Below are 20820 nucleotides of genomic sequence, written 5' to 3' on the forward strand. Positions count from 1 at the left end.
ACAGAGAGACAAAAATAATAATTAGACCATATTTGAGGAAAAAAAACAAACATTGTTCAGAAAAATAACTGATGTGGTATTAGAGACATCTACGGCTAAGAAAATAATTAAAGTACATGACTGTGTGCCAAGAATAATTATTCTCCTTATATTTTTGAAGATCAGAAAACAAATATGAAGACTTATAAATTTGGCTTTCATATAAATATATCGATGTATGATATTACGATTTTTAAAAAGAATTGCAATTTTTTTTAATTTACTTTTTAAATTTATTGGGGTGACAATTGTTAGTAAAATTACATGGATTTCAGGTGTACAATTCTGTATTACATCATCTATATCCCATTGTGTGTTCACCACCCAGAGTCAGTTCTCCTTCCATCACCATGTATTTGATCCCCCTTACCCTCATCTCCCACCCCCTACCCCCCTTACCCTCTGGTAACCACTAAACTATTGTCTGTTTCTATGAGTTTCTGTTTCTCATTTGTTTGTCTTGTTCTTTTGTTGTTTTTGGTTTATATACCACATATCAGTGAAATCACATGGTTCTCTGCTTTTTCTGTCTGACTTATTTCGCTCAGCATTACACTCTCAAGATTCATCCATGTTGTCACAAATGTTCCTATATCATCTTTTCTTACCGCCGAATAGTATTCCATTGTGTATATATACCACAACTTCTTTATCCATTCATCTATCGAAGGACATTTTGGCTGTTTCCGCAAATAGTGCCTCCGATAAGGGGCTAATATCCAGAATATACAAGGAACTCATGCAACTCAACAACAAAAAAACAAACAACCCAATTGAAAAATGGGCAGAGGACTTGAAGAGACATTTCTCCAAAGAGGACATGCAAATGGCAAATAGTCATATGAAAAAATGCTCAACATCACTAATCATCAGAGAAATGCAAATAAAAACCACAATGAGATATCACCTCACCCCAGTCAGAATGGCTATCACCAACAAGACAAATAGTAACAAATGTTGGAGAGGCTGTGGAGAAAAAGGAACCCTCATACACTGTTGGTGGGAATGCAGACTGGTGCAGCTGTTATGGAAGGAAGTGTAGAGGTTCCTCACAAAATTATGAATAGAATTGCCATATGACCCAGCAATCCCTCTCCTGGGTATCTACCCAAAAAATCTGAAAACATGTATCCATAAAGACACATGTGTTCCACTGTTCATTGCATCTTTGTTTATGGTGGCCAAGAATTGAAATTTTAAAATGCTTTTCGATAGAAATATTTTCTGTTTGCCAGAATAATAAAACAATCATTGACAACTAAAATTAATATTTTTAAAATGTAATTTAAATTATTGCAGTATTATCTTTCATAGCAAAGTATCCTGTGTGAATCATTTAATTATATGGTATATCACTCCATCCAATAACAGTGATATGCTGCTGTCAGTCTGGAATGAATTAGAATGCAAAGTTTATATATGCAACGTGGCATGAGGAGTACACAATGGACATTTGTAAAATTATAAAAATAAATATTATGGTTCTTTTACAAGTGTGTTTAAAAACATATAAACTAGTTATCGGATAGCACATGTTAAAATTGTGTTGCTCTTTGAGTCACCCTAGTATAGGAGAGAAATAAAAGTCCATTGGCCAATAGAAACATACGTTATTCAGGCACATAAATTATGATAGATTATCCTAGAACTAGATTGAAGTCAGCTATGTGATGTAACAATTACTTGCACCTGTAGGACATTCTACAGTTTACACATTTTACCTACACCCTCCTTGATGTGACTCTCACAACTCTGTAGAAGGCAGAACATGTTTGACTCATCTTTGACAGGAAAAGAAATGGAGATGAACTTTAAGAAACTTGATCAAGATCAATCTTGAGTTTGATTTTAGCTTAGGTTTTTTTCCAAATTCATTGGCTATGTCTTTACGGCACATAATTTCTCATTATTCCCTAATAGAGAAATTATTCCCTAAATAGAGAAAGTTTTCAAAATGTCTAACTCCTAAGTTATAGCTTTGTGACTGTTGGTTTCATCTTGCAGGCAAACATTTCTTATTAAAACAGATGGGTAACAATTGAAATCATCTGGCCTCTTGAGATTCCCTAGGTATCTCCTTTTATTAGTATATTTACAGCTACTTAAAACACTTAAACAATGGAATCTTTTAAAAATTCTATGTCATTGGGATTGACATAAGAAAAATGTTTTTAAGTTTGTCAATTAAAATATTATTTATTTGATGACATTATGTAGAATGATTTTTTTTCATTATGTACAATGAAACTGGCGAATGACACAACTATGCTTATGAAGACTAAGTATTGTTTTTGAATGCCCTATTCTTTATCCTTTTTTCCCTCTTTAGGGAATCTTGAGCTGTAGGATCAGCCCAGTCATTGTCTCCAGAAACAATTTGATCATCTGCCGAAAGGTTTTAGCAGATGTCCAACAATCTGGGACTTAATTTTAAAATATTATTTCTAGCATCATATAGACTTGCTTAGTTTGCCTTGAATTGTGTAATATGCATCTGATTGTGTGGTTTTCACTTCATTTGCCTTTTCTAGAGCTACTCATCCTTGTTTTTGTTGTTGATTTTTCCCCTTTGTAACCTGTCTAATTTTTCAGAATCCTCTTGATTTTTCAAGTTATACTTTCAAATGATTATATTTAAGTTCTGGTATATATATATATATAGTATTTTAAGAGATGGTATCGATGCTCAAGCAGTAATTCACCATAATCAAAAGTGTCTGGATGGATGCTGATGGTGACCACTTTCAGCATCTCTTGTAACTGCAGAAGTCAAATGTGACTTGTATTCATCTTTTGTTATTGATATATATTGAGTATTACAATTAATACAGTTTTTTCTTCCTTTCTTAAAATACATTTTTAGGGGTTGCCAAAAAATGTAGACACATTTTAAGAAAGGAAAACTGTATTAAAATTCTATCCTATTGAATAATTTCTCTAACATCTTTTCATTTTTTTCCTGGCTTTTATCAAATCTACCTTGAATGATGATTTATGAACATTGAAGGAATCTACATACACATATAGAAGTCATGTTCTCTTCATAGCATATCATTGCAATCTATAATTACTTATTATGACACCTTCACTATCCAACATGATCTCCGTGGGGAGTGTTGTATTATGGACATTTGCTACCCCCAGTAGATTTTGAAAGTCAGTCTCTTTTGTTCTTGACAGAATATTTTATAACATGCATTAGAAAGTTTACTGAACATGATTTTATCTTTCTTTCTTAATTAACAATCAAAAACAGCAGTAGTGTCTGTTGTTATCCATGATTCTATGCCATGATGTCTTCACAGGACACGGAATGGCTCTGGGCTCAGCTTTTCATTTCATTCAAAGCCTCAGGGCAATTGCTCCTTTAACAGTAAGGACTATGTAAGTATTAGGTATTATTTGTAGTTCCACATTCATTCCTGTCTCCTTTGCTGCATAGTCTCTGTCCTTCATCTAAATATTTGTAGTGTTATAGAATTAAATATGTGGACTCTTTTTTCCTTATTTGTACATGATTCCCTAAAAGACTTCATTAAGTCCTGTGGTTTTAATATTGTCTATGTGTTTATGCTCTCAATGATATTTCAAATATTTTGCCACTGTTTATGTGAGGTTATTGTTTTTTGTCTTTTCAAGGATCCTCTTCCTTCTTTATCTCATCCCCCTCCCAACAATAAGCAACCATACAATTGTGTTTAATTATATTTTGTATATTTTACAAAATGTCTGTGTATACGTATTTCAAAGTAGATTGTATTGTGTTACACATCTCAGTTTTTCTTTTTTTCTACTAAATACTGTGTTTTAAGAGCTATGCTTATTGCTTTGGTACACCTAGTTTGTTACTTGTAATTGTTCCAATGTGTGTATCTACTACATTTTTACCTATTTACTCCCTCAGTGATGAGCACCCATGTTACCTCCAACTCACTGATCTCCTGAGTAAAGGTACGGTGAACATGCGTTTATATGCATCTTTAAGGATTTCTGAAATAATTCATTTGGAATACTTAGGAGAATTCTTAAGGCATCACTACTCAAATATGAACTATATCATTTACATTCCCAAGATTAATGTATGTTGAGGACAGCATCTGGCAATATCCAATTTTTCAACTTTCACCTGTCTAATAATACTTATAATGACTTTTGGTCTTAATTTACATATCCTGTTTGTGAAAGAGTTTGAGAATCTCTACATATGCTTCTGGATCTTCTTTTAAGGTACAATAAAAGTGGTGAAATAGAAAACTATCTATTAAGAAAAAGGACTGTGCTCCAGCAAAATAGCTTGAACTTAGACAATGAACGTTTGATAATACTTTAGGTGTATAAACATAATGTTAATTGTAAAAAATGTTTAAGTCTATCATTCGCAAGAAGTACCTGAGTATCAGCCTCAAGAAGTGCTCACATAGAGACCCTATAATCAGAGGTGCCAGTTGCCAGTAGAAAAATATGGCTGTTTACAATGAAGATGGATGCATGTCTAAACATGACCCATAACTTAACTTCTATTCTCCTTCTTCCTCTCTACAGTTCAATAATGCAAATATAGAAGCATACATTCCATTCAAGTCAACAAGTTAGATAATATTTCTAACTTCTACTGTAAAACTGTAACTCTTTTCATTCCTGTAAATTGCAAAAAATAGAAGAAAATTCTAAGCACCAGTCATCTTCACATAGAAATATTTCATCAGTTATTTATTGGTAAAAAGAAAATCATAAAGCAAACTAACATCTAAAAAAACTAAGTACTTGAGTTATTCATTTAATGCAAATGAGTAAATAAATGAAAGATAATGCTGGTCCTATAAATTCCTTACTTTTTTTCCCCTTCATCAGCTGTTCTGTACTAATTCTTATTTTTCTCCCTCCCCCACCATTTTATTTTCTAGCTCTTTGAAATAGTTCCAATTCTATGCCATGAGGCTTAGCAATAAGAGAGATACATGAAATAAAATTAGTTTTCAATTCAGACTCAAATGTATAAACAAATCAATTTTTCCCTAAAATCTATTATCTTTATAAGTTTATAACATATTCAGTGCTGTCTCAATTCACAGGATAATGAAAAATTTACACATTCAGTGCTGTCTCAATTCACAGGATAATGAAAAATTTTTCTTTTCTGTGTCAGTTTTAACTCTCAAGTGAATTCATTAAAGCTTCATGACTTTATATATCATCCATATGCTGAACAATCCCAAATTTATATCTCTAGTCCTAATGGTTCATGGGCCTCAGACTCATATATCCAACTGCTAATTCTACATGTTCACTTTCGAACGTAACTGGCTTCTCAAACATATAACACAAAATAGAAATCCTGTTTTCCTCTCTGCAACTCTGAACATCATCCAGTCTTCAGCATTTCAGGAGGTGGCATTATCATCACCAGTGTGCTCAGGCAAAACGTTCTAGGAATCATCCTTGCCTTTTCTCCTTCCCTCACCCACTTCATCCTGTTTTCAGGGAGCTTAGCCTCTAGTGATAAATGAAATGAGGGAGTGACTCATGTAAATATCCCCAAAGACCAAGTGCATAGGCAATTATATTTTTCATTCTGTTCACCAACATTTAGTATACATGTAGTATTTGCCATAAAGTATAGAAACAATAAACAACTGTTGAATGAGTGGATTAGTTGATCAAGCAAACAAAATGTAAAAATACTTCGTTAATCCACTTACAACTAAGCTTTCAAAGACTGCTTTATTCTTTCTTTTTATTCACTTTTTTCTCTATTTTTAAAATTATTTTCTAATCAATGTAATGATTAGATATTTACACCCTTCACAAAGTGATAACCCCAACAAATCAACTACCCATTTGATACCATACGCAGCTATACAATTCCTCTGATTATATTCCCTATGCTGTACTTTACAAATATATATATTTGACATTCAATATTGTTTTGTATTAGTTTCAGGTATACAGCACAGTGGTTAGGCATTTATATAATTTATGAAGTGATCCTCCCAATAAGTCTAGTACCTATCTGACACCATACATAGCTTTTACAACATTATTGACTGTATTCCCCATACTGTATTTTACATCCCTGTAACAATTTTGTGACTACCAATTTGTACTTCCTAATCCCTTCACCTTTTTCACCCATTCCCCCAATCATCTTCCCATCTAGCAATCGTCAGTTTGTTCTCTGTATCTATGAGTCTATTTCTTTTTTGTTTGTTAATTCTGTTTTTTAGATTCTACATATAAGTGAGATCATACAGTATTTGTCTTTCTCAGTCTGACTTATTTCACTTATCATAATATACTTTAGGTTCATCCATATTGTTGCAAATGGTAAGATTTCATTATTTTTTACGGCAGAGTACGAAGTCTGACAATTAAGTTCACGAATTTTTTTCAACGATCTTGCTAACCTTTTTTTTTTTTTGACATCAGAGGGATTATTCATTATGAATTTGTACCAACTAGATAAATAGTTAATCAAGTTTACTATTTGGGAGTGCATAAAAGGCTGTGTGAAAAAGTTACACAACCTGAACTTTGCCAACAATTCATGGCTCTTGTATCACGACAATGCACCAGCTCACACGGCATTGTCTGTGAGAGAGTTTTCAGCCAGTAAACAAATAACAGAATTGGAACACCCTCCCTACTCACCTGATCTGGCCCCCAGGGACTTCTTTCTTTACCCAAAGATAAATATTGAAACGGAGATATTTTGATGACATTGAGGACATCACGGGTAATATGACAACAGCTCTGAGGGCCGTTCCAGAAAAAGAGTTCAAAAATTGCCTTGAAAGGTGGACTGGGTGCTGGTATAGGTACATAGCTTCCCAAGGGGATTGCTTCAAAGGTGACTGTGGTGATATTCAGCAATGAGGTATGCAGCACTTTTTCTAGGATGAATTTGCCAACTGTACTTGTCCAATCTTCTAATACTCCATTGTCGCGTCCCGCGCGAGGAGGGTTGTGGGAAGCGATGAGGAGGGCACAGGGTTAAGAAAGACAGTAGCCAAGAATAGTGTGCAAGCAAGACCAAGGGACTCCAGCCTAAGGACTGAGTCCCTAATTGGGCCTACGCATAGCTTTTATTAGTTAGGTGAGAATAAAGCTTGTCAATCTCAGGATCTTTCGATATATTATACATTATAATAGGAAACTGATTCAAGCCGATCACCCTTGCCTGCAGGCTGCAGAACCCTAAGTCTCAGGATGTATGTACTTCCCCAAGGGACAAACCCTTATGCATATGGATAGATGGAGAGCATATCATTGAATCTCTTCCCCTGCAGGTTGTGGGAAATAATGCAGCCACTGAGGCAGAGGCTCTCCTTAGCCAGGGGAAGGTGGGGGGCTGTGCCCACCTCTGTCAACCCCATGGGTTCTACTGTTGGTCTCCACTCGACTACACCTGGCTTGAGTTGCCCCCCCCCCTCCCTGCCCTGTGGGGAATCTTACTGGTCATTAGCTAACCAGCCATCCCTGGGGCCAAACAGGGAGACATAAGGTGTAAGCACAAAGGTGAAGCAAAGTCCCTGAAAGCATCTGCCTCATAGACTCTCCGTTCTTTAGGGGCAGGTACGAGGAGACAGATGAGTAAGCTGCTGCGTGGCAACACTCCATTGTATAAATATACCACAGTTTCTTTATCCAATCATCTATTGATGGGCATTTTGGTTGTTTCTATATATTGGCTATTGTGAATAGTGCTGCAGTAAACATAGGTGTGCACATATACTTTTTTTTTAATTAGTGCCTTGGATTTCTTTGCATAAACACCCAGGAGTGGAATTGCTGCGTCATAAGGTAGTTATCTTTTTAATTTTTTTGCGGAAGCCCGTACTGTTTTCCATAGTGGCTGCATCAATTTTCAATCTCACAGTGCACAGGGTTCCCTTTTCCCCACGTCCCACCGACACATTTTTGTTGATTTATTGATGATGACCATTCTGACAGAAGTGAGGTGGTATCTTATTGTGGTTTTTATTTGCATTTCCTCGGTAATTAGTGATGCTGAGCATCTTTTCATATGTCTGTTGGTTATTTGTATGTCCTCTTTGGAGAAATGTCTCTTGATATTCATGTTTTAATTGGATTGTTTGGTTTTTAGGTGTTGAGTTGTATGAGTTTTTTATAAATTTTGAATATTAACCCTTTATCAGATGTATCATTGGCAAATGTCTTCTCCCATTCAGTAGAATGTTTTTTCGTTTTGCATATGGTTTCCTTTGCTGTGAAAAAAACTTTTTAGGTTGATGTAGTCCCATTGGTTTATTTTTTATTTTGTTTCCCTTGCCCAAGGAGGTATATCAGTAAAAATATTACTAAGGGTAATGTCTGAGATTTTACTTCCTACATTTTCTTCTTCTTTTATGGTTTCAGGTCTTACATTGAAGTCTTTAATTCATTTTGAGTTTATTCTTATATATGGCATAAGAAGGTGGTCCAGTTTACTTATTATTTACTTATTTATGTATGTATGTATGTATGTATGTATGTATGTATGTATTTATTTTTTGCATGTATTTGTCCACTTTCCCCAGCAAGACTGCTTTATTCTCTTTGGCTAAAAACATCTTCAAAAATTAGTTTAAAAATTAATTTGGTGATTACTTCAGTTTTGGTTTAGTACCAAATAAATGCTATCTAATTTTACTATCTAAATATACAGGCTTCTTTATGACAGGAACTACGTGTCACTCATTCTACTCTATACTCAGGAAGGAATATTTGCCATTAATATTTACTTATTCAATAGATGTTTTAAGTTAAATTAATGGGGCAATGAATTACAGTTAGGTTTATTTAAAGCCTTTGATCACAGTTATACTTTAGTTTACATTATACTTTTATTTGGATAAGTAATTATAATCAATAGAAAAAATTATGGGATTATAGACTGGAAAAGGATTTGGGGATTCTATAATTCAACCCTCCTCACTTTATAGATGAGACAACAGAGATTCATGGAACTTGTATCTTTTTCAAGGCTTTATATTTAGTTATTGTCAGACCAGAAGAAAAGTAAGGCCTCCTAACTTCTAGACTGGAGTTCTTGCCAATATTTTGCCTTTTTTTTATTTGCCAAAGTTAAAAACAAAAATATATGAATATTTAGGAATCTCCTGAATATTTGAAAATACAGATGAGTGGTAACATGTAAACTGTACTGGGAATGGATTGTTTGATGCTGCTAAGAGATGATAATTTTCTGAAATTATTATTGCCTATATTCATTACATTGAAAATGAATACAGAAGATTAAAATAGATATAAAATTGAGTATTGGGGAGGATAATAATGAATGTTAGGCAGCTGAAAATAAATGAGTGATTCAGTGGCCGAACCGATTCATTTTCATAGTGTGCACTAAAAAAATATAATATTAACAATTAAAAAACATGGTCATAACTAATGTGTAAAAGAAGAATTAAACAGTTAAATATGGAAAGCAGTTAGAATGCAAGATGTAGCTTTTAGAATTTATCATTGTTTATTTTTTTGTCCATTGCTCCAGGAACAAAGAATCAGAAGAAGCCAGAGAAAGGGACCATAGAATTCAAAAGAATAGTCACCCTGTCAGCCTTCTGTCTAGAAGTTATTTCTTCCAGAACGGCATGATTTTTCACTCTCACAACAATGATGCCAACATATATAGCACCATCCCTAGTGCTGAGGAAAAACAAAATAATTCTCTGGAATGCAGTAGTTGGGCCAGACATAAACCTATGACTGTTGAAATGGGGAAACCTAATCAGTGTTACCGTGTTTCCCCGAAAATAAGACCTAACCGGACAATCAACTCTAGTGAGTCTTTTGGAGCAAAAATTAACATAAAACCCGGTATTATATCATATTGTACTGTATCATATCGTATCATATCGTAACATGTCATATTATACCATATTATATTACAGTAATACCTCAGTTTTCGAATGTCTCCATTGACAAACGTTTCAGTTTATGAACGCTGTAATTTTATGGATCTATGGTATCATTAGATAGAAGAAATCATGCTAAATTTGCAGTTTTAGGGGTTTATATTAAATGTCTGGAATGGATTAATCTATTTTGCATTACCTTCTATGGGGAAACCGTGCCTCGGTTTTCTAACGTTTTCAGAACTTGAACGGTCTTCCGGAAAGGATTACGTTAAAAAACAGAGGTACCACTGTCTATTATATTATATTATATTATATTATATTATATTATATTATATTATATTATATTATATTATATTATATTATATTATATTATATTATATTATATTATACTATACTATATTATACTATACTATATTATATTACTCTAGACCCGGTCTTATAGTAACATAAGATGGGTCTTATATTAACTTTTGCTCCAAAAGATGCATTAGAGCTGATTTTCCAGCTAGGTCTTATTTTCCGGGAAACACGACAGGTGAGAGTGTTGTCCAACTATGGTGATCTTGAATTTAAACCTGGAAAGCTAAGATGTAACAAATAATTAGTTGCTAGTGGAATAATATTTAGAGATATATTGACATGATTTTTCATTTTCAGTTTTCCTGTGTCAACCATAAAAATTAAACAGCAAAAGTTGTTCGAGTGGCAATTGAGTTTATTTGAGAATAGCAAAGGAATTATGACTTGAGATGTGAAAACTATGACAAGCCATAGGGAAGTCTGAGGAGACAAAAGAAAGGTCAGCTTTTATAAGATTTAAGGAGGAAATTGGGGTGAGATTGTGGCGCTATGTCATTGGTTGCTGGTAATGGGATGATTGTTGTTGCTGGGGAAAGAGGATGAGCAGTTGGCGATTAGTGAGGCAAACAGTAAAAAAGGGTTCTTCCTTCTTCCTGTTGATTGAATAAGCGGGAGGTGCTCGTTATGTAAGTTGCAATCAGTGGTGCAAGCGATACGTGATGAAATCTCTTCCTCATGGCTTCTCAATTCCATTTTGAATGAGTTTACTTTATTTATTTTCACACCTATATGTGACATTTTTCCCAGTCAAAGCAATATTCGGGGCTAGGGTTGAAATGATGGGATATTTGGATCATCACCACAGAAGTATAAAGTGAAAAATAATATTAATAATATTTAGGTTCAGACATCCTATATAAGATATTGTTGTAAGGCAATATGGTTGAAAGAGGCTTTGTAGAGAACAAGAGAGCAAGGGTTTTCTAAGTTGCTTTAAATAACAAGTGTCAGGGGAGAAAAATAATAGCATTTGTAATAGATGATAGATAGATAGATAGATAGATAGATAGATAGATAGATAGATAGATAGATACCTCTTTGGCATAAAAGGAGATTAAAAGTTGAAACATGAAGTCTGACTCTTCTGATCCTAGTGCATTGTGGTGAAAAGAGTTGGAGACAGAGGCATAAACTCACTTAGGTTCTTATCTCCATTTCCTGGACCTAAACTGGTTGAGAGGTAGATGTGTAGGTTAAGGATAAACTGGAAATAAATGATTCTTGCTCATATTTGCATGTAGATTTTACACTGAGATTACCTCATAGGCTGCCCCTACAGCACCTGGGGACAATGGCCACGCCCACACCAAAGTCAACAAAGAAATACAACATGGTTGGTCAGTGAACGAGCTAGAATTTCACTTTTTCAGGCCCTAAGGGAAGTTTGGAGGGTACCTGAGTTGAGTCAATGGGCTTGCCAGGGAATTCACGTAGTAGCAAGGAATGAAGTAAATCTGAAGAAGAAGCTTGGAAAACCAGCTAAACCAGAGGGTCAGTGCAGATTATTGAAAATTCTTAAATTGCCTAAAATGCTATCAAGATCCCAGTTGAGGCAAATTGGACAATGATACCCACTACACCTAACTGTTGGGGAAGCAATTCTCCACGGTGTTTCTACATGTCTTTTAACAGGTTTTCTCCTGGACTATTTTTTTCAATGATGTTTTCACAGAAAACAACCTTGGAGACTAGAGATAGTGTCTCTTTCTGTGGCAGACAGTAAATGTGTTTCCTAACCAGCACAATAAAGACAGAGAATGTCTTCTTTCCTACCTCGCTTGCACTTACATGGTGGAAAGTTTGTGAACTTAATTGTCTGAACTTCATATTCCAGTATTATACAAATATCTCTTTTTGGAGGGAAGTAGGGCGAGTTTGCTGGCAATCCTCTGAAAAGATTGGAGATTTTCTAATGTCAGAGATCCACAGTTGTAAAACAGACTCCATGTGCACAGATACAACTAGGACCACCTCTGCATCATTCTGTGAGACTTGGGGAAGGAAGGAAACAGATACATACATGAAGCTCATGCTGTTACCGTGTACTGTGTAGTTTAGTGAAAGGTTGTTAAAAGGGCATGCAGTATTATGTCTGGGAAATCTGGATTCAAAGGTCAGTTCTGTAAACTAATTACTTGATTACTATTGGCAATTGGCTTGATCCCTTGGAGACTCACTTTTCTCATCTGAAAAAATGGGATTAAATAATATATAAATCATAGAATAATCCTGAAGGGCAAATTTTTCAAGATAGCTATGGTGCTTGACTAATAGCCTTAGAGATGTTCTTTAAAATAAGTTTGAATTAAAAGTAAATTGATTTAAATTATATTTATAAATTGTACATATTGTTAACTCAGCCAACGCTCAACAGAATGTGCTAAATTAAGCAGAGGCAATTTTCTTTCTTTCTTTTTTTTTTTTTTTAATTTATTGGGGTGTTATATCATTGTTCTTCCAATAATCCCATGAGGTAGGTGTTCTTAACTACCATTTTACAAATGAGAAAATAAAGTTTCTAAGAGGTTAAATAACTTTTAAAGTATTATTCAGCTAAATCCTCAGAGTTGAGTTTAAACACAGGTCTCTCTGGTATTGCAAAATCTATGCTTCCTCTACTATTGTTATACACTACAGTATTATGAAAAAATTGGGAAAATAAGAAAATAAAAATTGCCCACAATCCCACCAAACTATCACACTAATCATTATTCTCTTGGCAAATATCCATGCCTCTCAACTATTGTAAATACTGTTTTGATTCCTTTTTGTCATTAAAATATCTATCCAGTTAGAAATGTATTGGATTCCATAATTTTTATTGATATGGAACTCTTTTATTTAACATACTTAACTTCAAAAACATAATTTATTTTAATTTTTTTCCACTATGGAAGATACTATTTTCTGGCATTGAATCATGAAAATTTAACTTTGATTTACCAATTAAAATCAATCGGTAAATTTATCTACAATACATTTTTAAAGTTTCTTATTGTTTTAAAAATATTAAGAAATGAATTTTGTGCCATTTTAAACTAGAGAATAATATGTAACTGTACAAAACAAATAGTAAAATAGGACAAAAAGAAGGCAGTTCGTCCATTGCAAATGTCTTTAATTTGTTAAGGGCACAGTCTTTAACATTGTATTACCCAGAGTGAATGTACAAAAATGTTTTCTTATTATTTAGGTATCTGGGGTAAAAAAGCATGAGATTGTTTACATGTATATTTCTATCTCTAGAGCTCTGGTGTTTTATATTTCTATTAAAACAATTATAGTTGACTATGTAACCTGAAAGAAAAATGTGGGATGTGTTCACTTTGGACAACCAGGAACATAAAGCTTGCTGAAATGCATAGAAATGTGAGAAAATCAATAAGACCTTTCTCCTGACTTCATATTAGTATTGTTACTCAAGCTGTTTTCTTTTTGTACTACGTGCTACAGAGTATCACATATGTTACCCTAACTCCCACACTGATAATTATGTTTCTTCAATAATTAAGTTTGAAAAGATTTACAGGATTTGCCTTTGGAAAATGGATGAAAACATCCTTTCTTAAAGGTGAAAGAAATGTAGGGAATGCACAGAAATCAGTTCACCATGGTAGCCCAAGCCATTGGAGCCATTCCTAGCACACAGGGGATCCTCAAATTTATAATGGAAAATAATTAGAAGAGAAGAAGGAACAGATTCATGAGTAAATGATTGAGTGAATAACAAGACTTAAAGGAATTTTTTGTTTACATAAAATAGTTTACCTAAAGTGTAATGTAACTGTTTCACAGTAGATGATAGAAATATACAGAGCAAACGCTGACCACAAATCATCTTGTTTTGATTGAATTTTTATCTATCACTATTTAGGGTCACCCATTTAAGCCCAGGTATCAATGAAGTCAATTGATTACTAATTAAAAAATAAAAATTTCTAATCAACCAGTAAGTTATTTTTATCAAAAATGAGAATCAAAATTCATCTAGTGTGCCCAAGGTCGACAACTAAGTTCGCAAACTCATCCTAGAAAAAGTACTACATACCTCATTGCTGAATATCACTATTGTCACCTTCGTAGTACTCTCTTTGGAAATCTATGTACCGATGCCAGTGCCTAATCCACCCTTCAAAGCAATTTTGGAACTCTTTTTCTGGAATGCCCATCACAGCTAGCATCGTATTACCCATGATGTCCTGAATGTTATCAATATGTCTTCCTTTCAATATTTCCTTTATCTTTGGGTAAAGAAAAAAGTCATTGGAGACTAGATCAAGTGAGTATGGAGGATGTTCCAATACAGTTATTGTTTACTAGCTGAAAACTCCCTCACAGACAGTACCATGTAAGCTGGTGCATTATCGTGATACAAGAGCCATGAATTGTTGGCAAAAAGTTCAGGTCGTTTTTGTCTAACTTTTTCCACACAGCCTTTTCAGCACTTCCAAATAGTAAAGTTGGTCAAATGTTTCTCCAGCTGGTACAAATTCATAATGAGTAATCCCTCTGATATCAAAAAAGTTCAGTTTAGCAACATCATTGCAACAAGTTCACGAACTTAATTGTCCGACCTTGTAGAAATATATAGGAGGGATTAGTACGGACTCAAGGAGGTAGAATCCTTCTTGGAGGAGATGATCCTCCCTCTGAGCAATATTGTCAGTGTAGTTGTACTCTGAAAACAATTTTTACTAGAATAAAAGTTTGAAAACCATGTGAAAGTATATGATAGATCTACATGGCATCTTACTACTTACCTACTTTAAACTTTGCTCAAATATCACCTTATCTCTCAGTCTTATTCTGACTACTCCATTTAAAATTGTGTTCCATCCTCCCTGAATTTGGATTCCCTTTATTCTCCTCCTCTCTGTTTTTTTCCGTGCATCTATACTTTCTATCTATTATATAATTTACTCATATATTATGTTTATTGCCTGTCTTCTTCAATAAAATATATTCACCTCAAGGCTGAGCAAGCATTTTGTCTGCTTTTTATTACTGTCTTCCAAGTTCCTAGAACGAAATACAGATTGCTGTGTTGAATAGATAAATGAATTAAGAGCAATTCAATAAATTTTTGTTGAATAAACAAATGAATGAAAAGTAACAATAGAATAAGAAATAAAGGAGTATAATACATGTACTAATATAACTAAGATTTATGGGTTGCTTACATTGTGAAAAGTACTGTACTATTCACTTTACAAGTGTTATATAATTTAATTTTTACCACTCCAAGAAATAGATACTATACTTATCTTCGTTTTAAAGATAAAAAGAATGGGTTACCGACAGACTTAGTTACTTACCCAAAACACACTACAAGTAAATAACTAGAATTGGCATTGAATTGGCCTATTTTACTGATACTAGGAAAGAGAAATAAACTGAGAGAAAGAGAGAGAGAAACAGGTTATCATTAAATGTACTAGAATGGAGCCCTATATAACTGGAAAACTTTTTAGATATCCTGTGCTTTGAGGTAATGAAATTTTAGAATTGGAAAAGAACTTTGAAACAATCTTTCCCTCTTTCTTTTTTCAATAAGAAAAATCAAAGCCAGGTGCACTAAGGATTTGAAAACAATCTATCTATCTATCTATCTATCTATCTATCTATCTATCTATCTATCATCTATCTATCCATCTATCTAGTTATTTGATATATTACTCAGCTTCACAGCTATAAAATAAAAGCATATTGAATGTAATTGCTGTACATGGATTATTACCTAAATCCACATATAAAAAAATAATAATAACATAGATCTGCCATACCAAATAAAGGAAACACAAATTGAATGACATGCAGTAAATCCATTTCCTTAGAAATAGTTTATTTCTATTTATATAACTTGTAATTAGCACTTAGTATGTGCAGCAAACATATTGCTATGCAATAAGAAGAAAGAAATGATACACACAAAAATCTCTTACAACACACAAAAACTCTATTCTAAGAAGATAAAATGAGTGCCTTAATAAAAAATTTAAAAAGCAACTCATCTTAAAGAAGGAAAAGAACAAAGCCTGCCTTTCAGGGGAATTTTTAAAATCCATCACCAAAGTTATGAGGTTCTTCTCTCAAAATATAAACCAAGTCAAGGGTTCCCAATCCATGTTCAAATCCATAATAAACATTTTGAGAAGAATGAGTTCTTAGAGTCAATAGAACTCTTCAGAGCAAGGTATATTGCTATAAATCAATTTATTGAACCTCTTGTATAGCAGATGTTACATAAAATTATTCCCAGTCTGTTAGCATCTAAAGGTAACTAAGTTCACAACATAAAGATTTGAGGCTAAAGAGAGGCCATCTCAAGAGAGAAAGAAAACATGAGAGACTAGTTTGGTGAAGGGCACTAGCCACTGTAAGACAGACTAAAATACAAAAGTTATTCAACATAGCTATTGTATTTCACTTCTCTTTCCAAGGATTTGGACAAAAAGTAAGTTTTGGAAACTTTCACATTAAAGATGTTTCCTGTTGTAATTATTTATATTTTAGTATAGATACTGGTTTTTATTTTACATTTCATGAAACATTAATGTGTATCACCATTTTTAATCACTTACAACTGTCTTTTGTGAGAATTATCAATATGGCATCATTTACACCTTAATGCAATCAGTCTCGGAAAATACATTAATGTGAAATTTTATTTCAGTCATAGATTATAGATCGAAAACTATAATAAACTTAAACCCCCCACTTCAATAAAACCTCACTCTAGAGTACAACTTGTTATACGTTTATAATATCATGTCCATCACACAACAAGCAAAATATCTGATTTCATCATGTGAAATTTTTACTATATTTGTCAGAATAATTTATTTAACAGATTTTTAATGACTATAAAAGGCACTTGTATAAGTATTTGGCAGTAAGATTGGTAAAATGTCTCCGAACAATAAAGCAATATGCAGGTAATTATATGATACCTCAAGGAATGAGAAACGCTACAGAGGAAAGTAAGGCCAGGAAGTAATGAATTGTTATTACTATATCATATAATATGATTAGGAAGGTCCAGATACTAAGATAATATGTAAGCAGAGACCTGAAAGAAGTATGGGGAAAATCATGTGGAAATCTGGAGGAGCATTTCATGCAAAAAAGCCCTAAGTCTAGAAGCCAAAGTAGCTTGAGAAGAGAAAGTTAGAAAAAACGTTAGAAATGAGAACAGAGAGAGAATAGGAAAAGGTGATGATGTTTACATCTTGCAGGTATTGTAGGTCATATAAATATTTGGATTTAACTCTGATCAAATTTTTTTTTAGCAGAGGAATGATATGCTGCTCAGACTTATATTTTAGAAGAATCACCTTAGCTCTTTTGTGAAGCAGCCTGTGAAGGGATATATTCTGGAAAACCAATCAGGATATTGCAGAAATTCTGTTGGGGTATGGTGTTTTTGTGAACCAAGGTAATATTGATGTATAAATTGACGCCAATAAGATTACTGGTTGATTTCCTGTGGGGCATTGTGAGTAGAGGTAAGGATATGAGGATTTGTGACAAAATTGGGAATAATAAATGGAGTAATGGTTGGAATAAAGGAAGTATTGTCTCTTCTTTTTAAAACAAGAACGATCAGAGACTATTCATATGCTCCTGAGAGTTGATCCAGAAGAAAAGGGGAAAAATGATAATGCAGGGATAGAGGTGACAGCTGATGGTGCAATATTCTTGTAGAGGGAAATTATGATCGAATCCAGGAAAGGGGTGAAATAATGATGTTATACAAAAGCAAAAACAGCCCATCTATTATAGTAAGCACGGAACATGGATTCAGAAGTAGGTAGGGTGAGGTAGGATGTAGTTTTTTATGAACTTATTGATGACTGTATTTTCTGAAGAAATAAGAAGCGACATCATTAGCTGAGAGCAAATGATAGATGTTATACTGGAAGTATAATGAAAGGAAAGGTATGAAATAGTCATGAAGAGAGGAGAAAATTAAACAAATAGGGAAATGGGGTCAAATTATTAGGCAGCATTAACATTCTACCTACAATTACTGATTGTGATTAAAGTGAGATGAGTTGACCTCATTGCATTTTTCTCCAGTAACATTTAACTTTAGAGTTTAGGAGAAAAGCACATAGAGGGTTTTGGCCAGTCAGAGATTTATCTGGTGACTATCAGAGAAGGGGAGAGAAAAATAGAGGTAAAAATATCTGAAGGAGGTAATTATACTAACGGGCCATGGAATTTAAGCCAAGCAAACCTGAACATGAACACCAGGGAACGAGGGGTAGGCATTAAAATATTCCTTAGTTAATGGACAGAAAATCATAGTAGAGCCAAAGAAAAGTTGGAGGTGAAATCCAAGCAGAGACATAGAAAAATAGCAGGAGTGTTTCAAGAATGAAATGCCTGCAAAGGAAGTTACAAAGAGAGTGTTGTTATTTTTAACAATGAGGTTATAGTCTATGTGGAATTTCAAATTATTAATAATTGTGACAGGAATTGTACTAGATAGAGTGAGAGTAAACTAGATTTTGAAGTAGTCAAAGACAGAGACCAAGTGCTTTGGGGAGCCTGTGGTTATTGCTATAATGAGCAGTACTGGAAAATATGATCTCATGACCTATGATACAAGGCCTGCATTTTTATGGACAAGAGAGGGAAATTTTTCTAGAAGCAACAGTGATGCATATTGGAAACTGCCACATTATCTCCAAACCTTGTGACATGAAGGATGTGGATTAGCAGCCACATTTGAAAGGACCAAAGAGGAATTAATGTCTCCAAGACAAAAGCAGTTTTCAATTAGATCAAGAAGTTGAAGTGGGAGGGAATGTTTCTAAGGAAGATGGAAATATAGGGATTGTATTTATGTCATACTACAAGTTCCATAGGCCAGAATAGATGCTTTTGTGGACTTAGGTATGAGTGGGAGATGGGATTAGAATGGGCATATCTGCCACTGGTGGAGCTGAGAGCCTAGCTGGTGGGAGCTGACAAGGTTGATGGTGCAAGACATTTTGTGAGGACTGATGGAAAAAGGAATGTAGGATATGATGACATGCATGATATTCCTCCTGAGGGGCTCTGAGGAAAATTATGATGTGAGGCTACAAGTGGTGGGAAGGAACCAGTGGGAAGCTTTCCAGCGTCATGGAACACTCTGATGCCTCTTTTTCACTCCTGTTGAAAAGGAGTATTTATATTTCTTATTGAATGCACTGTTGTTTTGCATGCGGTGACCTGTTCTGTCAAGCCAGACAAATGCTTGAAGATAGAATCTAATCTTACATTTCTTTAAATGTCCTCACTGCACTCACTCCAATATGCTAAGTACATAATAACTTGGTAGCATATATCACGGTAGATTAATTTCAGTGACAAAATGTATTTTTTAATCCTATAATAAAAATGACTTGGAGCTCATTTGTACACTTTACCAAGCAGGAAATTGATTACCTACATAAATTGGAAACCAAGTCATCATGTAATCATTATCAGAGGAGACACATCATTTGGACACACTATATTGGTATAAGAACATAATTTCCCCAAAGTGAAAAAAATAAGCCTAAGGTATTATAACTAAATAATATACTATCAATCTCTTCTAAGAATGACCTAGCTTCTGGAGTGTAGAGAAAATAAGCAAAGAAAACTTAGTTTTATCCACGGTGGGGACAATTGTCCTATTCCAAAGGAAAAGACTCTCAGCCCCTACAGTCATGCCTTGGCGCATACACCTCTTCCACAGCCTTTCCCTGAACAGAGAGGAGACAGATGTGAAGGAGTCACAGTTTGATTCTTTGGAAGATGAGGGACAGGACTTGAGTGTTTTCCTTATAGTTACTGAGTGAGGGAAAAGAGAAACGAGAAATGCACCTCTATATAAGATTAAGACAAGAGTGACAGTACCCAATTGATTTTCAAGTTCAGTAATACTCATGCCTATAAAGACTAGTTAAATGTCTGTTACTTTAGCATTGCCATAATCTTGGCCACAAAACTTATTTTTTATTTAATATGGTTTGCAGGATGATGTCCACAAAATGACAGAGGACAATGCACGTCCATATATTAGTAAATCAAATATTGAGCACTTTATAATATTTTTTGATGCAACTGCGTTTTTATTTGAAATGTAAACATATGGCAAGAAAACCCAAACGTAAATAAAAGGAACACTGTCTATTTGACCATATTGCAATTATTGCTCATTTCCCCCTGTCTCTTGTAAACAATATCTCCAGCTCTAGAGCCAGTTAGCAGCCTCCCAGCAAGCTGACCTCCCTTCTAACTGGCCTATAATTACTAACCTCCCTCTAATTAACCCACTGTCCATTGGACCGTATTGACAATGAAGTTACAGAATTGTAGAAAGTATAAATGTTTGTGTTTCTTGTTTTTCACCCAGAGTAAACAAACACACATCTGTGAAGTATTCTCAATCAATTAAACTTTCTACTTTCCAGCAAAGGTAAAAATGGTCAAACGCTTGTAAATAAGGGTGACTGGACATTTTCTTGCTGGATAAAGGAGTTATCAAAGGTTAAAATTAATTTCC

Source organism: Rhinolophus sinicus, chromosome 1 (genome assembly GCF_057876585.1).
Source record: "Rhinolophus sinicus isolate RSI-liver-muscle chromosome 1, RSI-T2T, whole genome shotgun sequence".
NCBI classification, from domain to species: domain Eukaryota; kingdom Metazoa; phylum Chordata; class Mammalia; order Chiroptera; family Rhinolophidae; genus Rhinolophus; species Rhinolophus sinicus.